Source organism: Oryctolagus cuniculus, chromosome 12 (genome assembly GCF_051225735.1).
Source record: "Oryctolagus cuniculus isolate XC-2025 breed Fujian yellow rabbit chromosome 12, ASM5122573v1, whole genome shotgun sequence".
Taxonomy (NCBI): domain Eukaryota; kingdom Metazoa; phylum Chordata; class Mammalia; order Lagomorpha; family Leporidae; genus Oryctolagus; species Oryctolagus cuniculus.
In genome coordinates this window covers 113876863-113897000 of record NC_142878.1, presented here as the reverse complement: position 1 = coordinate 113897000, position 20138 = coordinate 113876863, and the positions used below count along the sequence as shown (strand labels likewise).

Here is a 20138-nt window from a genome sequence, read left to right as displayed (position 1 = left end):
TAGTGTCCATTTCACTTCAACAGCTTTCCTTTTAGGTGCTCAGTTAGTTGTCACATATCAGGGAGAACATATGATATTTGTCCCTTTGGGGCTGGCTTATTTCACTCAGCATGATGTTTTCCAGATTCCTCCATTTTTTGCAAATGACTCGATTTCATTGTTTTTGACTGCTATATGGTACTCTACAGAGTACATATCTCATAATTTCTTTATCCAGTTTTCTGTTGATAACCTTATAGGTTGATTCCATGTCTTAGCTATTGTGAATTGAGCTGCAATAAACATTAATGTGCAGACAGCTCTTTTATTTGTCAATTTAATTTCCTTTGGGTAAATTCCAAGGACTGGGATGGCTGAGTTGTATGGTAGGGCTATATTCAGGTTTCTGAGGAATCTCCAGACTGACTTCCATAGTGGCTTAACCAGTTTGCATTCCCACCAACAGTGGGTTAGTGTCCCTTTTCCCCCACATCCTCTCCAGCATCTGTTGTTGGTAGATTTCTGTATGTGAGCCATTCTAACCGGGGTGAGGTGGAACCTCATTGTGGTTTTGATTTGCATTTCCCTGATTGCTAGTGATCCTGAACATTTTTTCATGTGTCTGTGGCCTTTTGGACTTCCTCTTCTGAAAAATGTCTATTGAGGTCCTTGGCTAGTCTCTCAAGCAGGTTGTTTGTTTTGTTGTTGTGGAGTTTTTTGATCTCTTTGAAGATTCTGGTTGTTAATTCTTTATCTGTTGCATAGTTTGCAAATATTTTTCCCATTCTGTCAGTTGCCTCTTCACTTTCCTGTTTGTTTGTTTGTTTTTTCAGTACAGAAACTTCTCCATTTGATGTAATCCCAATTGTTAATTTTGGCTTTGACTGCCTGTGCTTCTGGGGTCTTTTCCAAGAAGTCTTTGCCAGTGCCAATATCCTGCAGGGTTTCTCCGATGTTCTCTAATAATCTGATGGTGTTGGGTAGTAGATTTAGATCTTTAACCCATGTTGAGTGGATTTTTGTGTAAGGTGTAAGGTATGGGTCTTGTTTCATGCTTCTGCATGTGTAAATCCAGTTTTCCCATCACCATTTGTTGAATACACTGCCCTTGCCCCTGGAATTGGTTTTAGATCCTTGATCAAATATAAGCTGGCTATAGATGTTTGGATTGATTTCTGGTGTTTCTATTCTCTTTCATTGGTCTATCCATCTATCTATTTCTATACCAGTACCATGCTGTTTTGGTTATAACTGCCCTGTAGTATGTCTTGAAATCTGGTATCAGATATTTCTATATTATCAGGTTTCAAATCATTTATTTTATTGCAAACTTTTAAAAATTTAGACATAGTTTTTATAATGCTCTTTTTCCATTAATTTTTTGTGTGTACTTAATGATTACCACCATTATGTAACCTAGGCCTAAGTCAAAATATTTACCTCATGGACCTGGAGTTTGAAGCTGGAAAAAGAATAACAGTAACATGTATCAGTTATAGGTCATTCTACTTGGTAGGTCTACAGGAAAATGCTGAGCTCATAAAAATAATAAAATTATTCAAGAGAAAAAGGGAATAGGAAGAAATCAGACACTTAAAGATGCATAGCATTAATAGGAATGGATTAGGAATTCCATAGGAATGGAAAACTCTCAAAGCATTTTCGTTTTGGCTTTTATTATAAGGTCAACAAGTTTGCCTGATTTATTCTTACAGGGAAAAAAGTACTGTAAGAAATAATTTGGAAATCCAGGACAATCATACCAAAATCTATATTGACTTGAAAATGAAGGTTATAACCATGACAGCTATTGTGGCCACCACAGCCCATGCATTGTGGCTGGTGCACTGTGTCAATCTGAAGCCAAGAGCCAGGTGCTTCCTCCTGCTCTCCCATGCAGGTGCAGGGCCCAAAGACCTGGGCCATCCTCCACTGCACTCCCAGACCACAGCAAACAGCTGGACTGGAAGAGGAGCAACCGGGACAGAATTCGGCACCCCAACCGGGACTAGAACCAGGTGTGCCAGCACCGCAGGTGGAGGATTAGCCTAGTGAGCCACGGCGCCAGCCATGACAGATATTTTTAAAACCTGTAAATGAATTGTTTCCAAATAAAATTTTCAAATGCTCAAAATCATAGAAAGGAGATCACAATGTGCATCTAAAAAGTATGCTTTAAGTAAAACACTAGTAACATAACCAGAAAAATGTTGTTTTAGAAGCCTGGCACCTGACTGGACTAACAAATACACACACTACACACATTTTGTAAAGGGTTATACTGTCATAAACAACCAATTGACTTCAAAAGTGCCAGGAGATAAGGCTGTATAGAAGTCATCTTATGGCTGGCGCCGCGGCTCACTAGGCTAATCCTCCGCCTAGCGGCCCGCCGGATTCTGTCCCGGTTGCCCCTCTTCCAGGCCAGCTCTCTGCTGTGGCCAGGGAGTGCAGTGGAGGATGGCCCAAGTGCTTGGGCCCTGCACCCCATGGGAGACCAGGATAAGTACCTGGCTCCTGCCATCGGATCAGCGCGGTGCGCCGGCCATGGAGGCCATTAGAGGGTGAACCAACGGCAAAGGAAGACTTTCTCTCTGTCTCTCTCACTGTCCACTCTGCCTGTTAAAAAAAAAAAGACATCTTATAAACAGGAAGCACACCAACAAGGCAGCCCAGCCCATAGGAAGCATGCTCTGCTAGATCCTTGCCAATGAATACAATGTGGATAATGTTGATAATGGTCAAAGAAAGTTATTTCTGAGAAGAAACAATGATTCCTTAGAAAGTAACAGGCCTGGCTGGCACCGCAGTTCACTAGTCTAATCCTCCACCTGCGGCGCTGGCACCCCAGGTTCTAGTCCCAGTTGGGGCGCCAGATTCTGTCCCAGTTGCTCCTCTTCCAGTCCAGCTCTCTGCTGTGGCCCAAGAGTGCAGTGGAGGATGGCCCAGGTCCTTGGGTCCTGCACCCACATGGGAGAGCAGGAGGAAGCACCTGGCTCCTGGCTTCAGATCAGCGTAGTGCACCAGCCACAACACGCCAGCCGTAGCAGCCACTTGGGGGGTGAACCAACGGCAAAGGAAGACCTTTCTCTCTGTCTCTTTCTCTCTCTGTCTAACTCTGTCTGTCAAAAAGGGGGAAAAAAAAGAAAGCAACTAGCTGAAGGGCTACCAAGGTGCAAAATGAAGGACTCAGCAAAGATTGTGTCGAGTATGGGGCAGAGGCAGAGTCCACTCCCCACATGGATCACCAGGATGGTCATATCACCATGAAATAGTGCTGTTATCCTCCAGACTCCCTAAATTTTCCTTTTAAAATGGAATTATAAAAAAGGAATGCCTGTTGTGATTATCCTCCTCATTTTTAAACCATGTACACTGATTACAAACACACAGATCTAACAATCAAGGGAAGCCACATCTGGACATGATACATTTCTGGATTCATTTACAGAATTTAGATTTGATTGCAAAGTTCAGAATAGGTATTTTAAGGTTGTCTCTCTGGGTATGGAATGAAGTTGAGATACTTGTGGGAGATTAAATCTGACGTGTGATGATCATTGCTCACTCATCTTCAGTGTTATCTCTCTTGAACAAAATCACATATCCTCTCCCAGTCAAGAACTCACACAAGACCACATGATTCTCACCCAGCAAATATCAGTAGAAATGAATTGTGTAACTTCCTAGAGGAGCTTTATTTGATCCAGTGCCTTCTTTATTCTCCAATCATAATGATGAACATTTCTAGTAAAGGTCACTCTAGCAGGCTGAGGAGAAATAGGAGATGTAATACACATTTTAAATGTGGAAGCCCTGCAGAGGCTGGGAGTCACCTGTCACCTAACTATACCCTAACTTTCCAACCCAAGTGTTGTGAGACACTGAGAAATAGAGCATCTGTTATAGCAGTTCACCTTAATAGATGGAGGGCCAATGGACTTTTCAGTAAAGTGTGTTGAAAACATACACAAAATAAAATTAAGTCAATCAGCAGTTCACACTGGCTACTTAACAACTTCAGAATTACATGGAGTGCATTATTAATAATCTTGGTTTAGGAAAGTTATTCTAAATGAAACTCAATATCCAGAAACTATAAAAGCTCAAGTTCAAGTGGAGGACTCTGAATATATATGTACTGAAACTTCTTATGTCAAAAATGAAAGACAATAAAACAAAATTAAAAATCAAGCACATGAAACTTATCATTCTACCAATAAGAATTATTAGTCATTCATATGAAAAAGAAGCAAAAATATGCATTCAAATGGGAAAATAGGCAAAGAGTTATAGTTACCTTTATGCTCTCCAAAAAGCAAGTCTTTAAATGTATGAGAAGGCCGGCGCCGCGGCTCAATAGGCTAATCCTCCACCTGCGGCGCTAGCACCCCGGGTTCTAGTCCTGGTTGGGGCGCCAGATTCTGTCCCGGTTATTCCTCTTCCAGTCCAGCTCTCTACTGTGGCCCAGGAAGGCAGTGGAGGATGGCCCAAGTACTTGGGCCCTGTACCCACATGGGAGACCAGGAGGAAGCACCTGGCTCCTGGCTTCAGATCAGCACAATGTACTAGCCATAGTGGCCATTTTGGGGGTGAACCAATGGAAGGAAGACTTTCTCTCTGTCTCTCTCACTGTCTAACTCTGCCTGTCAAAAAAAAAAGCATTAAGAAAGGAAATAAAAGAGTTACCAGCAGATTGGAAGCTAAATGCATATACTCTAGAAACATAAAGACAAATACTTGAAATCATTGAAAGTTAGCCATCTTGAGTTTCAGTATGGAAATTGATTTATTATGCCTACAAATGTAAGCAAAGTAAATACAAATCACAATATCTATGAATTACAAATTACTTAAAGGCATGTGATAATTTAGCATGCTCTCTAAATACCATACACATAAACAAATAATGATGGTTGGATCACTTGTACATAGTATAATTTTTCAATAAATAATAAAATCACATACAAATTATTCCACAAAATGGAAATATGTGTATATAGCTAATTGTTAATATTTTGACACTTAAACTTTTGCATTTTTTCTATAATTTATAAACATGCATGAATAACATGATCTCAAACTATCCAAATAATAATAAATCTAATCATATAACTGTCTTAATTTTTATAGTTCTAACACCATTTATTGAAGGATACTGTGTGAATGATAAAAATGTATTTCATTGATATAATCCCGGTTACATCAAAAAGTCTGATTATGCATAGAAAACATCTGCAAGTGATGCTGTCAGTTTAACAATAAATTCTGGCAATGATGTATTTTCATATTGTATGCCCACAATTGTATTATATTTTTCCAAGACTCATTATTTATCTATATTTAAACAATATTATTTTTAACGTACAAGGTAGTAAGTTCAACATTTTCTTTGTTTTATGAGGTTGATCCTTCTCTGGTCTATACCTACATTTCAGCCAATTATACTGCATTAGTAATTTATAAATGCATTTCTGGAAATAAAGTTATCACATTTTTACTTTAATAATAAATGCAAATATTTTATTTATTTTGTCTGCTCTTATTGACAAATGCAAACTGTAAAACACTACCCTGTGTGGTTAGAATTTTTTCAAATGTCAGCTGTGCATCAGGAGAGCACTAACACATGGCAGTTATGAGATATTTCAGTGATTGAGGTGGACAGATGGAACTCATTCAGGACAGATGATAATAACATACTGTTTATGTTTTATATTTCAACAACTAGACATTCTTTTATAACTTAACATACTTAAAATCTATACTTTACGAAACCCCTTTATTTATGTTTTTATTTCATGATCACTTTGAAGCCCTATAGGATCCACGTGTTACAACTAATTTGTTTGCTTCCCTTCAGAATTATCTGCAATGTAAAGGAGCTCAAATATTCATAAAATGAAAATATCTCCATAAAATGATTTTGCATCTCAAGAACTTTATATATCACGACAGGCCTATTTTTAATAAGAGTGAATACTCCCTACATCTCTGAAGATGTCTTTCACTATACAAATTAGGCTCTGCCCGCTTGGAGCTGGAAACACCACTATTGAGGTTTTGGAAGCTATGGAGCTGGAGGTAGAGGCCACCATCCCTCCTCTCTTCCTCTCTTCCATCACCTCGTGTCTTGAAAATAACTTTTTTACTCCAAAGAAGGTGGTAAGGGCAGTAGCCATCAGTGCTTCACTCCCTCTCAGCTCTCTCACCTGTGAGGGAGCCTGTGGCAAGTCCCAGCCACCCCAGTGCAACCCTAGGCATCCCTTTACCACCCAGCATGCCCTCATGGTAGGTGATATTGCCACCATTGAGTCCATCATCTCCACGTTCCTCCATGCCAAGAGGCTCATGAGCAAGCAATAGCTGCAGACCTTCAGCCAGAGCCTGCAGGAGATATGGGCAGAGCATTACACACTCCACTGGCTCCCAGAGAAGCTGTGCATGGTATCAGGTTACCAGCATATTCCTATGGGAATCAAGCAAACTGGATTCTCGGATTGCACTGAGCAGTCAGGAATTATTCAGGCTTCCCCCTGAACACGAACTTGCACTCTGGAATTGACCCCTGTGAAGTGTCCTACAGAGTCAGACAGGATGGCTCCATGATAGTGCTGTAGGAAGCCTCACCAGCAGGAGGCAGCATTCAGAACAGCACCAAGATGCAAATGGTAAACAGCAGAATCAGCTCAAAGGAGAGTTCTCTTGAGTAGGAAAAAAACCCTTTGAAAAACTGCAATATGATGACTATCGGGTTAAGATATAGGCTATGGAAGACATGGAATCAACCCAAATGCCCTTCAATGGAAGACTGGATAAAGAAACTATGGGCTATGTACTCTATGGAATACCACACAGCAGTTAAAAAAGTGAAATGTGGTCATTTACAGTTAAATGGTTGAATCTGGAAAATATTATACTTAGTGAAATAGGCCAGTCCCAAAGGGACAAATATTACATGTTCTCCCTGATCTGACAATTAAGAGAGCACCTAAAAAGAAACCTGTAGAAGTGAAACAAACACTATGAGAAGCAACTACTTGAATAGCCCTTGTCTTGACTGTCAAGGAACACTTTATTATTTCACTCTATTTTTTTTCTTTTTTTCTTCTCTACTTAAACCATTGGCTGAACTCCTTACTTAACATAAAATTAATCATAGATGAGGCCAGTGCCATGGCTCACTTGGTTAATCCTCTGCCTGCAGTGCCGGCATCCCATATAGGTGCCAGGTTCTAGTCCTGGTTGCTCCTCTTCCAGTCCAGCTCTTTGCTGTGACCCAGGAGTGCAGTGGAGAATGGCCCAGGTGCTTGGGCCCTGCACCCACGTGGGAGACTGGGAGGAAGCACCTGGCTCCTGGCTTCAGATCTGTGCAGCACTGGCCATGGTGGCCATTTGGGGAGTGAACCAATGGAGAGAGGACCTCTCTCTCTCTGTCTCTCTCTCTCTCTCTCACTGTCAATAACTCTATCTGTCAAATAAATTTTTTTAAAAAAGAATTAATCATAGATGTATTAAGTCAATTGAAAATAGATCCCAGTTAAAAATAAGAGTGGGAATGAGAGATAGAGGAACTGTACATATCAGCACACATTCCCACAGACCTACCCCTAAGAGTGAAGCTAAAAACTTGCCATGGGACTCCAAATCCCACTTAGCTGGGTGGTACTAATCCCATCTTCTGTAATAAAGTGATCATATTAAGTATGGAATTGATCATATACATAGGACCGTCAGTCAAAGGGATCACATACATTAGACCAAGTGCCTGGTAATAACAATAGATAAAATTAAAAAGGAGAGAAAGTTCCAACATGGGAAGCAGTCCACACAGCAGACTCATAGAATCACAAACACCCTAAAGAGCATGCGGACCTCAGAATCAGTCCCTAAGACCTGACTGAAAACACCATGAGAGCATTTCAGGCATGCAAAGCCAAGACATAGTGGCAAAATGGTTATGCATGAAGGATCGCTGTGAGTGAGACCCCAGTGGAAAGAAGGGGCCATCAAAGAAGGATGAACTTTTCTCTGAAAGGAAGAGAGAATTTCCACTTTGCATATGGCCCTGTCTAAAAACAGACTGAGATTGTGAACTCAAAAGGCTTCCATAGCCTTGGCAGCTGATGTCAAGAGCCTCGGGTAATATCTGACATCTTAAATAAGAGTGTCAGTTATTAAATCAACAACAGGAGTCACTGTGCACTTGCTCCCCATGCTCAACCTCTACCTTTAATGGGTCATATTATGAGAATTAATGGTAAAACTTGTCTTCAAACTGTATTTATACTTTGTGTGTCTCTGTGGGTGCAAATATTGAAATCTCTCCTTAGTAAAGAGTTGGTCTTCTGTATATAAAGTCAAATAAAAATGAATTTTAATGGAGTGAGAGGTGGGATTGGAGTGTGGGTGGGAAGGTGGGAAGAAACACTATATCCCTAAAAGCTGTACAAATGAAATTTGTATTCCTTAACTAAAAATCTTCAAAAATATAGGCTATGGAAAGATGTCCTTTTTTTTTTTTTTATTTTTGACAGGCAGAGTGGACAGTGAGAGAGAGAGACAGAGAGAAAGGCTTCCTTTTGCCGTTGGTTCACCATCCAATGGCCGCTGCGGCCGGCGCGCTGTAGCCACTGCACTGTACTGATCTGAAGCCAGGAGCCAGGTGCTTCTCCTGGTCTCCCATGCGGGTGCAGGGCCCAAGGACTTGGGCCATCCTCCACTGCACTCCTGGGCCACAGCAGAGAGCTGGCCTGGAAGAGGGGCAACCGGGACAGAATCCAGCGCCCCGACTAGGACTAGAACCTGGTGTGCCGGCGCCGCAAGGTGGAGGATTAGTCTATAGAGCCACGGCGCTGGCCGGAAAGGTGTCTTATAATGGATGGACAAATTTGAATTTTGCTTTGGGTGAGCTCCTCTTGAGGATACATTATGGAACTTAAATCATGTCACAGCTGTGAAGACCTTGCACAAGATAGAATAATAAAATAATTTTTAAGTGCCAAAAGACATGGTTTGTACAGTCCCTTTCAGTGATTTAGTAACATTTGAGACCAAATAAATGATCATTTTATTTCCTAGTGAGTGAAGTTTGTGTTTCATTTTCTCCCAGGCATTATATCTAAAGTTTTATATCAGTCCCTTTTATGATAATCAGTATTTCAATGAATTTTTCACTGCAGTGTATCTTGCAGAATATTTTTACTACTAACACTTGAAAATTTTTGGTAGCTCAATGGGAAGTATCAATGTCTTTAAAAAAATGGTGGTACTGGAAATTTAATGACAAGACATTTAGCTAGCACTTAAATATCTATAAATGTACATAAAGACAAACTAGTAAGCATGACCTGGGGAAATTGTCAGCTCTTATATGCTGGGTTTTTTTTTTTTTTTTTTTTTTTTGGCCTTTATGTAGCAAGTGACCAAAACCTTACAAGGCTGCAGGCTTTAAAAAAAAAAAAACCCTTGAGAAAACCCCTTGAGAAAACACAAGCACCAGTCAGCTCTCTGTACATTTGTTAGTTTGTAGTTTTCTAAGATGGAGTAAACAACTTAATTTTAAAAAGAAGGGGTCTGGTTTGTAACTCTCCTTGGACTTAATTATGCAAAAGTCTTTTCTTCAAACTACCACCTATTTCATTAACTTTGTTCATCATGTTTTATTGAGTAAATTAAGAACTGGTGTAAATTTGTATAGATTGCAGCAAAGTTGTATAGATTTCTATATTTTAGATTTTGGATGAGGAATTTTTCTTCTCTCCATAATAAATAGTTTCTTATAATGGCATTGAAAATAAATGTTTTAAAAATGTCAGGAAGTGTATGATTCTGTGTGTGTTTTGAATTTCATTTTTTAAAATTAATTGGAACATGATAAATATGCTTTGATTTATTAAAGTGAGATATTCTAAGATTCAATTCTGCTTTTCCAATTAAAGCTGTTAGGACAAAGTCTTATATAGAAGAAGACTGAATTATGAAGCACACACTCAGGAAAGGAATCTATTATTCACATTACTATTCATTTACAGGAAGGTGCAACAGATGAGATATGTAAGTGATTTCATAACATATGCACTTCTGGGTATGCATGTGTGTGGTTTCTTTTTTTTTTTTTTTTTTTCTGTAAGATATGCTTTCTTTTTTTTTTTTTTTAAACTTTTATTTAATGCATATAAATTTCCAAAGTACGACTTATGGATTACAATGGCTTTCCCCCCATACCGTCCCTCCCACCCACAACCCTCCCCTTTCCCACTCCCTCTCCCCTTCCATTCACATCAAGATTCATTTTCGATTATCTTAATATACAGAAGATCAGCTTAGTATACATTAAGTATGTGTGTGGTTTCTAAGATTAATAGGTCTATTTTACCTTTCATCTGGATTCTATGTGGTGAATTTTTGGTTAAATATTCAAATAATATGCTATATATTTAATATTAAATATTTCAATAATAGAAGTTGTATAGAATATATATGTATGCATATATGCATTATTATAAATATATCAATTTGTGAAACTATCTGGACCAAAAGTCACTGCTAAACTTGTAATAAAATTAATTAAAATCTACACTTTAAATATTTTCTCATGATGTAACTCTAGGATTTTATTTAACAAGTTTATTTAAATACATTTGGAGGCCCATATTGTGGCATAGTGGGTTAAGTCATTACTTGTGATGCCAGTATACCACATCAGAGCATTGATTAAAGTCTCAGCCACTTTACTTTTGATCCACTTTGGCTAATGTTCCTGGGAAGTGTTATAGGTCATGGAGTGGAGGGCAGTTAACTGAGCGAGCTCCATGGGTTCTTTTCCTCAGCTTAGTGTAGAAATAAAGATCTGGGAAACAATTTGCAAAGAAGATGCAAAAGCTTTATTTTGTTTGCAAAGCAACAGCAAAGCATCTAGTCTGAGAGGAGTCCAGATGGAATGCCCGACCAGGACAATGGCTTTCAGAAAGTGCCCAGGGTTTCTATGGCATTACTGTCATTAGGTCAATCTATGGAGATGCCCATTGGACATGGACTTCACATATTCTATGTGAATTGAATTGGGGCAGCCCATGGAGATAGTGAGGGTCTTCTGAAGTCAGCCAGATTCCCCTTAAGGGCTCAGGACACTCCTCTACTAACTCTGGGTGGAGGATTGCAACTTACTTGAAGTTGTGGTTATAATTATAGGATCACACTATAACTACAGGATCACATGTACTGAACAGTAGGTTATTATGTGGGAGATATAAGCAGGTGAAAACAAGTTTTCCAGCCACAGCTTGTAGCCTGCCTGCAAAAAATTTGCAACTTGATTGTGCTGGACATTCTTCCTATGTCTGAGGGGCCCACAGACCCTTAGCCCCACCAGATATCTTCAGGAAGGCAGCAAGTTGTGGCCCAAGTACTTGGCCCCCAGCCACCTTCATTGGAGACTTAGACAGATACTAGCCTCAGCCTGGTCCAGTCTCAGATGTTGGGAGCATTTGGGAAATAAACCACTAGATGGAAGATCTGTCTCTCTGCCTTTTAGAAAAACACATACTTTAAAAAAAAAAAATAAGTATTTGGGGGCTGGTGCTGTGGCGTAGCAAGTAAAGCCACTGTCTCCAGTGCCAGCATCCCATATGGATGTTGTTTGAGTCCCGGCTGCTCCACTTCCAACCCAGCTTTCTGCTGTGGCCTGAAAGCAGTAGAAGATGGCCCAAGGGCTTGGGATCCTGCACTGTGTGGGAGACGCAGAGGAAGCCCCTGGCTCCTGGCTTCAGATTGGTGCAGCTCCGACTGTTGTGGCCAATTGGGGAGTGAATCAGCAGATGGAAGACCTCTCTCTCTCTCTCTCCTTCTCTGTATAACTCTTTCAAATAAATAAAAATATTTTAAAAAATAAATATTTGACTTTTAGTATTTTCCAGTGGGAATATTGTATAGGATATTCTGAACCCTGTCTCTTTTGCTATACTCTCAACATTTTTTGAGTTAGCCATTGAATGTGACATGCGCTATTTTTATAATGGTAATGCTGAAGATTGGGCACAACACTCTGGGACTTAAAATTGTCCATGATAAATGGACAACAAGGACTAATGCCTTGTTAGTGACTACTGCTGTCCCTCTCCCTGTCCTGGATGACATTCAGGGTGACCACAGGGTTTCTGTCATGGGATGGCACACTGCCTTCCCAGTTATCAGAGTAGCTGATGTGTTGACCTTACTTCCCATAAGCAACTGAGAGCAAGTGATAAAATTAACAAGAATTTATTGGGGATGTGAGAAAATAGTACACACACCTGCAGATAGGCACATCTGCACATAAGCAGAAAAGCAGCCCAAAGCTGCCACATAGGCCTGCATCAAGTTAAGGATATCTTCATCTTACCATTTTGTTTTGCATCCTTCATACTAGAACAAAAAACACTCTAGGCCTGAGAAACCCAAATAAATTGCTGATAGGCCTCTGAAAGTTGGAAGAGTTTTACTGTCAGAACCCTTATAAAGCCTTCTCTGATTACTACTTTTTGTTTCTCACAATTTTTTCCAAGATGTTTGCCTGTAGAGATAATTCCATTTAGAAAATGTCCTCTCCCTTTTAGTGTGTTTGGTTTATGGCCCTGAAAAAAACACTCATAATATAGATGAAATATAATTGATTTCCTAAACTCTGGATTGTGTATGGCTACCACTGAATACTATATTCAGGATTTGAACATGTTATATGATTGTGAAAACCTACAATTAAAATTACAATTTAAAATACATCACATCATTAAAATCTGAGAATTGTTAAATACATAAAACTGCAAAGCATTCCTAGTCATGTAATCCTTCTATTTTCATTTTGGAACACTGAATTATCTATTTTAATTCTATACAATCACCACATAATAGATAACTTGCTAGTATTTACTTCTGTACAACACTTTAACATATTTTTAAGGCTTGATAACACAATGAACACAAATATTTAATGTAAAACTGTATGAATTTTCTTAAAAGCTTAGTAGTATTTTCACAGTATTTCTATTAATGATTTTATCAAGAGATTAAAAGAATGTGTATATATGTGTAGGTAGGTGTTCATGTATATGTATATTTCTTAAAGTTAAGTGAATTATATTTCAGAGTAAAATGGATTTATACCACTACAATTCATGTTTTGTGGTATGTTACGACAAAATATGATATCAATGTTTATCTCACATTAAATTTTTAAAATATATGTTAAGAACACTTGAAATCTATTTCTAGGATAATATAATATAATATAATTTACTAGAGTTCTCAGGCTGTTCACCAGATCTCTAAGCTGATTAATCTTACAGAATTAAAAATTTATACCCAAGCCAGGCATCTGGTGGAACAGTTAAGATGCTGCATGAGATGCTCACATCCGTTACTGTAGGGTCTGGGTTTGAGTCCTGGATTTGCACCAAATTCTGGAGTCATGCTAATGCACATGTTTGGAGACAGCAGGTGATGGCTGAAGTTGTAGGTCTGTCACCCACAGGGGAAACCAGGATTGAGTCAAAACCTGTTTTGACTTGGCCTACCCCTGACTATTGTGGAGATTTGGATAATAAACTAAAATATAGGAGACTTTTCTGTCCCTGACTTTCAAATAAATAATGATTAAAAACAATTTCTACCCTTTGACCTATATCATCCCATCCTACCTCACTAACCAATGTTCTGCACTGTTTCTATGTACAGTATTTGGATCCTAAAGATTCTACATCTGGTTTATACTCCAGATTCAAATATGTTGTAGCAAATGGCTAAATTTCCTTTTGTAAATGTTGAATAGTTTTCTTTCAATAGCATTCCATTATAAAATATTTGATTCTCCATTTCTTTCTTTGTAATATTTCTTCATCCATTAAAGGATATTTAATGTGTTTTCATTTCTTGGTTACTGTAAAGATGCTGTAATAAACATGGGAGCACAGATATCTCTACCAGGTGATGACTGACTGATTTACTTTGCATATACACACAGAAGAGTAATAGATGAGTCCTATTTTTCACTTTTTGAGGAACTTTCATATTGTTTTCCACAGTGGCTATAACTGTGTACAATTTCACTTATAGTGTACCTGGGTTTTACAGTGGCTTCAAAAAAGACTCAACCAAAAAATTCCCAGTTACCATGCATGATCCAATTGTAGTAGTTATTTGTAACTCACAATTATCAGATTTTTTTTTCAGGAGCTGGTTATGGAAAGATTCAAGTTGCTCTCAGAGTATTTTGTTAGGGGTATTTATTTGTGTTTTTATTCAGTATATTTACATAAAAATGATTTGCCTTAACCCAAAACTAAGTAATCATGACAGCTATCTTGTTTTGTAGAGTTTCTTTATTAAATAAATGGCCATTGAGGCTGTTTGGGGAATGAACCAGAGGATAGAAGATATCTCTCTCTCTCTCCCTCTTCCCATCCTCCTTTCTTTCCTCTCCCCTTCCTCTCTCCTCTCCCTCTCCTTCTCTCTGTAACTCGTTGTCTGTAATTCTGCCTTTCAAATAAATACATTTTTTAAAAAGAACAAAATAGAAATAATGGAGATGAAATTGTGAAATAAAAAATGAATGAGAGCATTTTAAAAAAATGTGTGTGAAAGAATTACAGACAAAAAGAGAGAGAGAGAGAGAGAGAAGAGGAGAGGAGAGGAGAGGAGAGGAGAGGAGAGGAGAGGAGAGGAGAGGAGAGGAGAGGAGAGGAGAGAGGAGAAAGAGAAACTTCCATTTATTGGTTCACTCTCCAAAGGGCTGCAATGGCCAGGGCTGGGCTGGGCCATATCCAAGAGCCTGAAGCATCATTTAGGTTTGCTATGTGGGTGCAGGGGCACAAGGGTTTGTGCCATCTAATGACCAGGCACATTAGCAGGGAGGTAGATCACAAGTGGAGCAGCCAGACTCCAACTGGTGCCCATATGGAATGCCGGCCCTGAAGACGTGGTTTAACCCATGAGACTACAGCACTGGCTCCTTACTGAGAGCTTTAATAGCAGAATAGGCCAAGTAGAAGAAAGAATTTCTGAACTTGAGGACAAGAATTTTGAAATAAGGCAATCAGACAAAAATAAACAGAAAAGAAATAAAAAGAATGAAGTCTATGTGAAATATGGGATCCCATAAATGACTAAATATCCATATTATATGTATTCCTGAATGAGAAGCAAAGGAAAAATGTGTTGAGAACCTTCTAAATGAGATAATTGAAAATTTTCCATGTCTTGAGAGAGACATGGACCTCCAGTTTACAAGAAACTCAACAAACTCCAAGCAGACTCAACCAAAAAAGGTCTTCTCCAAGGCATATTGTTACCAAATTATCAAAAGCTAAAGACAAGGAGAAAATTCTAAAGACAGTAAGAGAAAAGCATCATTACATATAAAGGAAAATGTACTAGATTAACATCAAACTCCTCAGCAGAAACCCTACAGGCCAGAAGAGAGGGATATGCTATATTCAAAGTATTAAAAGAAAAATAAAACACTTCAAACCAAGAATATTATTTTCAGTGAAACTATACTTTAAAAGTGAAGGAGAAAAAAATATTTTCCAGATAAGCAAAAACAGAATTCACCACCACCAGACCAGCCTTACAAGAAATTCCGAAGGGTGTCCTGCCTTAGAAGTAAACATGAAAGCACATGACACCACCTAATTCGCCAACAGAGCAGATAGAATAATTATCCTATCAACAAATAGCATGTATTAGTTCTTATTTATCAATACTAACTTGGAATGGAAATGTTAAATTAAATTAACCAACCAAAAGACTTAGTTTGGTTGAACGGGTAAAAACCACAACCCCACTATATGCTGCCTACAAGAAAATCACTTCACAAAGATACACACAGACTAAAAATGAAGGGTTGGAAAAAAATATACCAAGAAAATGGAAACCAAAAGCGAACCTGCTTAGCTATCCTGATATCAGATAAAACAGTCTTTAAATCAACAACTGTAAAAATAAATAAAGGACATTATATTTTGATAAAAGGATCAATTCAGCAAGAAGACATAACAATCACAAATATTTATACCTGACAAAAGACCACCCAGATATATTTGAAAAATACTATTAGATCTAAAGGAAGAGGTATACCCCAATACAATAATGTATGTTGACAGACCATAAAGGAATAAGACCAGAAAGATGGCAGGAGCAGTGCCACAGTGGGTTAAAGCCCTGGCCTGAAGTGCCAGCATCCCTTATGGGAGCTGGTTCAAGACCTGGTTGCTCCACTTCTGATCCAGCTTTCTGCTATGGCCTGGGAAAGCAGTAGAAGATGGCCCATGTCCTTGGGCCCCTGCACTCATGTGGGAGACCTGGAAGAAGCTTCTGGCTCCTAGCTTTGGATTGGTGCAGCTCCAGCTGTTGCAGCCAATTGGGGAGTGAACCATCAGATGGAAGACTTTCTCTCCCTCCCTCTCTCTCTCTCTCTCTGCCTTTCCTTCTCTCTCTGTGTAACTCTGACTTTGAAATAAATAAACCTTTAAAAAAGACCAGAAAGAAATAAGAACAATAGAACACTCACAAATATTTGGAAATTAAGCATTTTCTAGAGTACCATATTGAATGAAATAAGTTGGGCCTAGAAAGACAAATACCATATGTTCTGCCTTATACATGGGAGCTAAAATAGAATACTATACAGCAGTCAAAAACAATGAAACCCAGTCATTTGCAACAAGATGGAGGAATTTGGAAAACATCATGCTGAGTGAATTAAGCCAGTCCCAAAGGGACAAATATCATATGTTCTCCCTGATTGGCGACAACTAACTGAGCACCAAAGGGGAAACTTGTGAAGTGAGATGGACACTATGAGAAACAGTGACTTGATCAGCTCTTGTCCTGATGGTTGATGTACAATGTAATACTTTATCCATTTTAGTATTTTTTTTGTTCTAGTACCATTGGTTGAACTCTGTAATTAACACACAATTATTCTTAGGTGTTTAAATTTTAACTGAAAAGTGATCCCTGTTAGGAATTTGGAAAACATTATGTTGAGTGAAATAAGCCAATCCCAAAGGGACAAATACCACTTGTTCTCCTTGATAGGTGACAACTAACTGAGCACCAAAAAGGAAACCTGTTAAAGTGAAATGAACACTATGAGAAACGGTGACTTGATCAGCCCTCACCCTGACTGTTGATGAGCAGCTTAATATGTTATCCCTCTTAGTATTTTTTTTTTGTTTGTTCTACTTAATACTTTTGGTTGAATACTGTAATCAATACACAATTCTTCTTAAGTGCTGAAACTCAACTGAAAAGTGATTGCTGTTAAATATAAGAGTGGGAATAAGAGAGGGAAGAGATGTGCAATTCGGGACATGCTCAAGCTGACTTACCTCAAACGGTAGAGTTAGAAACATACCAGGGGATTCGAATTCAATCCCATCCAGGTGGCATGTACCAATGCCGTCTCACTAGTCCCAGTGATCAATTTCTGTTCACAATTGATCATAATGATAGGACTAAGAACCAAAGGGATCACATAAACAAGAATAGTGTCTGCAAATACTAGCTGATAGAATCAAAAAGGGAGAGAATGATCCAACATGGGAAGTGAGATACACAGCAGACCCATAGAATGGCAAATGTCCTAACAGCACTCTGGCCTCATAATCAGCCCTTAAGGCATGCGGATCCGGCTGAAATGCCCATGAGATTATTTCAGGCATGGAAAGCCAAGACACTCTGGGGGGGGGGGGACCTAAATGAAAGATCTCTGTGAGTGAGATCCCAGTGGAAAGAACAGGTCATCAAAGAAGGAGGTACCTTTCTCTGTAGGGAGGAGAGAACTTCCACTTTGACCATGGCCTTGTCTAAAAATGATCAGAGTCAGTGAACTCAGGGGGCTTCCATAGCCTTGGCAGCTCACGACAAGAGCCTAGGGTGATTACTGATGCCATAAACAAAAGTGTCAATTTGTTAAGTGAACAACAGGAGTCATGTGCACTTACTCCTCATGTAGGATCTTTGTCCTTAGTGTGCTCTACATTGAGATTTAATGCTATAACTAGTATTCAAACAGTATTTTTCACTTTATGTTTCTGTGTGGGAGCAAACTGTTGAAATCTTTACTTAATGTATGCTAAACTGATCTTCTGTATATAAAGAGAATCGAAAATGAATCTTGATGTGAATGGAAGGGGAGAGGGAGTGGGAAAGGGGAGGGTTGCGGGTTGGAGGGAGGTTATGGGGGGAAGCCATTGTAATCCATAAGCTGTACTTTGGAAATTTATATTCATTAAATAAAAGCTAAAAAAAGAAAAAAAAAGAAATTTCTGTGTGTTATCAGTATTGTAGCAAATATATTTTTCTAAAACTGTTCTATGCCTTTGTCAAACCAATGGTTAGGTATGCATACTACTGTAGATTTAATGATCTGTGATTACTTTATCATATATGGGTGAAATGGTCATCTCTCTGTTTATTATTCTGTTATTATTTATAGCTATTGTCTATGTTCCCACTAAATTAGGGTCTTTTTGCTATTTAATTGTTAAACTTATTGGTGAAGTATTAAGCCTTTTTTACTGTAAAGTAAATTTTAAATATGTTATCTCAAAAACTAAAAAAAAAGAAGAAAGGGAAAAGGAAGGAGGTGGAAGGGAGGGAGTGAAGGAGGAAGGGAGACAGAAAGGAAGGGATTATTTTTTGTTATTAGAATAGTGTCTATGAATATTGAATGTGTTAAAACTAACTAAAATTAAAATTAGGAAGAGATTATCTTTTTGCTATTAGAATAGTGTCTTTGAATATTGAATGTGTTAAAAACTAACAAAAAATTAAAATTAAACAATTAAAAAGAAGATGAAACAGGGACTGGCATTGTGGCATAGTAGATTAAGCCATGGCCTGTGACACCAGCATCCCATATGAGCACCAGTTCAAGTCCCAACTGCTCCACTTTCCATCCAGCTCCATGCTGCTGTGCCTTGGAAAGCAGCAGAAGCTGGCGCAAGTGCTTGGGCTCCTACCAACCCAGGTGGGAGATCTGGTTGGATTTCCAGGCTCTGGTTTCAGCCTGACTATGGTGGCCATCTGGGGAATGAACCAGAAGATGGAATAATTCTCTCTCTCTCTCTCTTTTAACTCTCTTTCATATAGATGAATCTTTTTTAAAAGAAAAGTACATATTTGAAGGAATTGCAAGCAAATTTTAAAAAGAACTTTTAAAATCCAATAACAAAAGGCAATTTCCCAATTTAAATACTGATAGAATATACAGACACCTTAAGCATACATGTGTTTATATGTATACACATATTCAAAATAAGCCAATAAAGCATTCTGAATATTAGAGAATTATGATAAAGTGAAATGCACTGTACATTAAGGAAAAACATATTTTAATAGCAATAAGATGGAAAAATCATATATTAGGATGATTTTACTTAAAAATTATCATGACAACACAAATTTTTTACAAGAATACAGAATAGCAATATATCTTAATCATTATTGGTGAGAATACATAGTTCAACAGACATTTTACCAGACATCTTGATGTGTTATTAGAAATCCAATCATAGTAACACCATATCATACAGCATACAGGTTCCAATACATTTAAAACATGAGTAGATAAAAACTGATGTGAAATATATATAGTGGCTTTATTCACAATGGCTAAAACTCACATAGGATCAATTTTTTTCTTCGGTAGTTAATGAGATAACCAAATATTCAAAGTGGGTAGATATGCTAGGAGGAAAACAGGAGATGCATACACACGGGATGCATAGAGTATGGGCATTGGGCATGGGACATAGAAAAAAACCTGGCTGCAGTCAGAGGCATTCTAGAAACCTGTATGACAGTGGGTTCAGGCAAAGAGCATAGAGGTATATAAAGGTTGCCAAGAGCTGGAAGCACAGGCAATGAAGTTACTGCAGGGTAGTACAAAGATCACTCTGGGTAAGGAAAGCACATAGTTCAGGGAAGATATTGGACTCATCTAAGAGCTGCTGGAAGACATGATAACTGGCATGGTACAGGGAGACACTCAAGGAAAGATGTGCTGGAGACACAGGGGATGGAGACTCATGCAGCTGGTACACACTGCAAGCACAAGGAATAGGGAATGCTGAAAGCTGATATGAATGTCAAAGATTTTATAAATGGCAACATAC

The 20138-nt window shown here is 38.5% G+C and overlaps 1 pseudogene; it reads left to right on the top strand.

The window, feature by feature from the left end:
- Nucleotides 1-5979: 5979 nt before the first annotated feature.
- LOC149123245 (protein BTG1 pseudogene) lies at nucleotides 5980-14070 on the top strand (annotated as a pseudogene).
- Nucleotides 14071-20138: the final 6068 nt, after the last annotated feature.